This window comes from Alexandromys fortis, unplaced genomic scaffold (genome assembly GCF_014885135.2).
Source record: "Alexandromys fortis isolate MF-2015 unplaced genomic scaffold, M_Fortis_MF-2015_v1.1 scaffold_39, whole genome shotgun sequence".
NCBI lineage: Eukaryota > Metazoa > Chordata > Mammalia > Rodentia > Cricetidae > Alexandromys > Alexandromys fortis.
This window is the reverse complement of record NW_026067918.1, coordinates 3,213,477-3,219,476: the sequence shown is the minus strand read 5'-3', so window position 1 is coordinate 3,219,476 and position 6,000 is coordinate 3,213,477. Positions and strand designations below refer to the sequence as shown.

Genomic DNA, 6,000 nt, shown 5'->3' with positions numbered 1-6,000 from the left:
AAAATGCCTTTGCATAAGTCAAAGGCAAGACTTTTAGATGCAGAGAATTCTAATTAAATTAGAATAGACAAGGGCAAAAACAGACTGCAATTGCCTTGTCATCTTTAATACAATCCTTGCAACAAGTTGTGAACACAAACTGAAATGGGTGTGATTTTGTTCTGCTATGAAATGACGTAGGGAATTCTGCTCTGGAAACATATTTGAGTAGCTAGTTATACGAATCTAAACATAAAAGCAACTTGGAGTAGGTTTGACCATTGTTAACTAATCCCAGTTTTATCTTTAGAAGGGGAAGCTGGGAAGCTACTGGAACCACTATCTTTCAAAAAGAGTATGGTCGGGCACCAAAGCTACAGAGAAACCCTGTCTCGAAAAACAAAACAAAACAAAACAAAACAAAAAAAAAAAAAAAGAAAAGAAAAAGAAACAAAAAGAGTATGGTCACTTTGCTAAAAGCCAGTGTCGCTTAAATCTGAAACATTTGCTTAGCCATTCACGATCTGAACTCTGGTGCCTGCAACCAACTAAATGATAACATCTCCAATCACAGGACAGTCCTGTTTTTTTTTTTTTTTTTAACTAATTTAAAATTTTATCCCAGGCAAAAAAATTCAAAATCATTATTTGAATATAAGACATCAATTAGTCATAAAATCACAGAAGACAAGATATCGTGGAACAATAAAGTACCAGGGCCGTGGAGTAATGGCGACTCTTTCTCGTGTCTGGTGGACATGAAATGGCACGGGAAGATGAACAGAAGTATTTCTAGAACTACTAGAAGCAAAGGACACAGGTAGCCTTAGGATGCAGAGGGCACAGTGAAGTAACTCACCACCTCTTCCAGGCAACAAAGGGAACGGTTCTCTTGGGAGCGATGGGCCCCTGCGCTAGACAAATCTCACTCACATCGGTGACTGGGATGCCCCATGTCGGGTCGGAACCTACTTCAGAGGTGAAAAGGAAGCTGGGACCAGGAACATATTCTGCTGAGACTCGAGGTAATTGGCGCTTTCCCCAACAGCAGCCACGACTCTGGGATCCTCACAAGACCAGTGTCTCCCAGCTGCCCGACTGTCTGCACTCTCGTTCCACCAGAGAACATGAACTCTGTTGAGGGCTCCATACTCAGCATGGAAAACGCCAACTAGTGTAGAGTAGCCCAGTTCCACATGGGCGTTTACTGCCCTTTTGAATGCGTTACCCCACAGCGCTGGGCCACCAGGCTTCATCTGAAAGGTAGCCAATTCCTAGACTCCTTCCTTTGGAGGTGTTCCTATTTTGCACCATGGTACCGGGTAGGTAATCTCAACCTCTTGCTCATCGACGAAAGCCAAATTTGGGATGAGGAATCGTTCTTGCCATTCCTTATCATTGGCCAAGGCTTTTCGAACTGCCGTTTGATGAGCAAAATTATCATACTTCCAAATATGGAATACTTTGTTCTGCCTCCGAATTCTACACGCCAATATCCAATCAATTCAGAGTGAGCTGTCCGAAGGTGAATATTTTCCTTAAAATTTTGAGGGCTTGAGAAAATAGGCGCGGAATTCATACAATGTCCCATCGCTTTGCCTGGGGCCTGTAGCGAAAGGTGAACACAGCTGTGGCGCCAGCGCCCACGGGGCCAGCACCTTCCTTAGGCAGCTTCGGAGCACCTGGAGCACGCCAGGTGCTGGGACTTGCGTTCTCCCCGCTTCCTCCAGTCCTGTTTTTATAATCGAGACAGGGGCTATGTTGTCTGAGGTTTTCTGTCCCACCCGGTCCTTGTTCTGCCTGGTTCCCACAATTGTTAAGGCCCAAAGAAATCACACAGAGGTCTACATTAATCATAAACTGATTGGCCCATGAGCACAGGCATCTTAGTAACTTATTAATATAAAACTCATATTAGCCCATTATTCTAGCATATGTTAGCCACGTGGCTCAGTACCTTTTTTTTAGCCGGGCAGGTCACATCTTCCTTCTTCTGTGTATGGGCAGAACTGCAGAGGAATGGGCTTCCTCCTTCCCAGAATTCTCCTGTTCTCATTGACCCGCCTCTACTTCCTGTCTGGTCGTCTCGCCTATACTTCCCACCTGGCACTGGCCAATCAGTGTTTAATTAAAACATAATTGATAGAATACAGACAATTGTCCCACACCAGGGCTGCTACTCAGTGGTTGTTTAGAAATAAGCTACCAAGCCTACCCTGTCTTTATTTTCCCCAATGCCAGCAAAGGTCATTCTGTTTCTGTCGCAGGCGGCACTGTTGGGACTCCTCAGATCCTCCCTCAGCATGTTCTCAAGGCCCACAGGCCTGTTGAATATGGGAGGTGCGGGAGTGAATCCAGTGCCTGACCTGTCTTAAGCCCAAAGAGACGACCATGCTTAGGCCAGGCCTACACTTGCCCCCTTTCTCATGGTATGGTATGGATGCACAGTAAACTCTTCTTGCCTTTCCCTCCCTTACTCATTGTTCATCCTGCATTGGCTTCCAGGCCTCCCCACTGTTCATCTGTCACCGACATGGTCCATGTTCCTGACCAGAAGCTGGATGTCTTGCTCCCATTTCCAGAAAATTCGTTAATACTTCTTGAAGTCTGAATGGAAAAGAATAACTCTTTCCACTTTTATCCTCCACAAAATGTGAATGTTCTGTGGAGTGCCATCTCCTAAGTTCAAAGTCGTTTCTTAAATCCTTGGGAGAGCAATGTAACTACTAGCAAAAGTGTCTGCAGTGACAGGCAGGTTCTGCTTTGTCTTGGCATTCACTAACTTCGTTGCCTGTCCTTCAGGGTGTGAAGATCAAGGCCACTACGACGCAGGCAGGTGTGCTGCAACCCTCACCTGTGTGAAACCCTGCACTACTGTCCTGAGCTGCAAGCAATAGCCACACAGGAAAGGGCTCAAACTTTTTTACTTTTTACTTTTTGAGAGGGAAGAAAAAAGGTGCAATAAAAACACGTGAATCAGCCAGGCGGTGGTGGTGCACACCTTTAATCCCAGCACTTGGGAGGCAGAGGCAGGCGGATCTCTGTGAGTTCGAGACCAGTCTGGTCTACAAGAGCTAGTTCCAGGACAGGCTCCAAAACCACAGAGAAACCCTGTCTTGAAAAACAAAACAAAACAAAAAACAAAACAAAAAAAAAAACACTCGAATCAGCTGTTGCCATGCGGCATGAGAATCACTTGTAACACCCTCTTTCCCCGGGTTGGTAGATACTTATTCTTAATGGGGCTCTCTCTCTCTCCCTTCTTCCCTCCCTCCCTTCCTCTTTCCCTCTAGTTCTGGAATGTTCCTGTCCTGATGGCAGTGGTGAGGCACCTAGGAAAGAAATCTTTTACTTTTCTTTTCTATAGACAAGAGTCTCTTAATCCATGCTGATATGGAACTGGCTATGTAGTAGAGGTTAGACTCAAATTCAGAATATTCCTTCCTCAGTCTCCCAGGTGCTGTGAGTAGAGGTAGAAGCCATTAAACCTGACTTTAGAAAAAAGGAAAAACTTTTTAATGCTCTGACACCAAACAAATAGCAACAAACCTGAAAAATTGTGAGAGTTAATTGTTGTTAAAGACGTTGTTTCTGCAGTCATAAAAAAAAAAAAAAAGCAAAAGCCCAGGACCAGATGGTTTCAGCTCAGAATTCTACAAGATTTTCAGAATTCTACAAGATTTTCAAAGAAGGACTAATACCAATACTCTTCAATTGTTCCACACAATAGAAACAGAAGGAACATTGCCGAACTCTTTTTATGAGGCTACAATTACCCTGATACCCAAACCACGCAAAGACATTACTAAGAACGAGAATTACAGAGCAATCTCACTCATGAACATTGATGCAAAAATACTCAATAAAATACTGGAAAATCGAATCCAAGAACACATCAGAACCATCATCCACCATGATCAAGTTGGCTTCATTCCAGAGATGCAGGGATGGTTCAACATATAAAAATCTGTCAACGTAATCCACCATATAAGCAAATTGAAAAATAAAAACCACATGATCATATTATTAGATGATGAAAAAGCTTTCAACGAAACACAACACCCCTTCATGATAAAGATCTTAAAGAGAGCAGGGATACAAAGAATATACCTAAACATAATAAAGGCAATATACAGTAAGCCAACAACCAACATAAACTAAATGGAGAGAAACTCACAGCAATTCCACTGAAATCAGGAACAGGACAAGGTTGTCCACTCTCTCCATATCTATTCAATATAGTTCTTGAGGTCCTAGCTAGAGCAATAAGATAGCAAAAAGGAGATCAAGAGGATACAAATCAGAAAAGAAGTTAAACTCTCACTGTTTGCTGATGATATGAATCCAGAGCGCATCTGCCCAGGTCGTGAAACTGCTTTCCTTTTGCATCCATCAGCTTCCGGTTCACTTCTGATCTCCCCAGGTGATTGGTTTACAAAGGGAAGAGAAGTTTGGGTTGAGGCTGTAGTTCAGTGTCAAGAACACTTGCTTAGCATGCATTAGGACTTAGGCTCAGTCTCCAGTGCTGTCAAATAAGGAAACAAAGAAATAAAAGAATATTCGGGCCGAGCTTTGGAGGCCACGGTCTCCCTGCATGTGGAGAGGAGTATCATGGTGGGACTGTGTGGTTGGGACAGTTGTTCACCTCATAGTTGGAAAGACGGGTGACAGGAAGAGATTGTTAAATTTCTTGATGGCACCTCTAGGAATCTAACTTCTTGCCCATTCTGATAGAGCAAGTTGTGGATGAAGCCCTTAATTTGCAGACATTCTGGGAGACATTCCAGGTCCAAATTACTGCACCCTCTATTTTGGAAGGGGTCACCTGTAATCCCCTGGACACCCCAGAGGCCTCATCTGTGAGAAGGTGATGGTAGTCATGGTCTGTAGGCTGGCCTTGGAAAGGAGATCTCTGTGGTGACTTGTAAGTCAAAGCCTCTGCCCATGCAAGCATGGACTCTTTCTATACAAGCCCATTGAGCAACAAGGATGCCTAGTGACATCACAGAACAAGGTACCCGTCCCCCTGAGTCTCAAGCGACTCCTCACACAGGGTTCTTTTTGATGAGTATAAACATGCCTCCAAATGTCTCAGGGTATTCGAGAGATCGATCTCTTTACTTTCCTATATGTACATCTGTCACTGTACCCCCTTGTCACTAATCTAACTCTATTCCAGTCATACAGATGCAACTGGCCTGGTGAGTTTGGTTGCCTGTCTGCTATGCAGTCATGATTCCAGCAGGAAGACAATTGCCTGAAGGGTAAGGTTGTCCTGAAGGGTACAAGTCAGGGCTGGAATCAGTCGTCACTTCCCTCCCATGACATGAACGCAACCACCATGGTCTGGGACAAGAGAGGGTGGCCTGGTGAATAGACCTCATTGCTGTTGTGCTGTACTAATGAGAGACTGTGCTTTCCTCTCCCACCTTAGGTCCCTCCTGGGATCTTCAAGCAGGAGGCTCTAGGATCTTACCAAGCCAGAAGCTGAGATTCTTGGGGACTTTGCAAGCCACTGAGTCAACACAAAACCATTCATTACTCCACTGACTAAGGAACTGAATCTTTTTTTAAATTATTAAATTGTTCTATGAACTTTAATGGACTCCATTATTCTTAATGTCCTTGCCACATAGAACCTGGACAATCTACAATAGTGCCTCCATTTTGTTTTCCTGTTGCTGTGTAAACACCCTGAAAGACAGGAAGAAAAGGGTGATTCTGCCTCACAGTTCAAAGGTACAGTCTGTCATGGCAGAAAAGCCAAGGCAGTAGGGGCTTGAACCACCTGATGACACTGTACCCGCAATAAAGCATAGAGAGCTGTGGATGCAAATGGACACTTAGTTCTCCCCACCATTCATAGAGTCTAGGTTTCCAGTCAGGGCCTTGTTCTGCTCACCGTGATGGGTTTTCCCCCCTCAGTGATTATATAATCAGGGCAACTTCCCTTAGCCTGGTTGGTGCACATCTCCAGGTGATGCTGGAGAACTGAGTCTTTATTCAAGAAAAGGTGAAGGT

General features: G+C 44.2%; 1 pseudogene; it reads right to left on the bottom strand.

Moving 5' to 3' along the window:
- Positions 1-305: 305 nt before the first annotated feature.
- On the bottom strand, positions 306-2,514 carry LOC126500488 (protein NipSnap homolog 3B-like; annotated as a pseudogene).
- Positions 2,515-6,000: the final 3,486 nt, after the last annotated feature.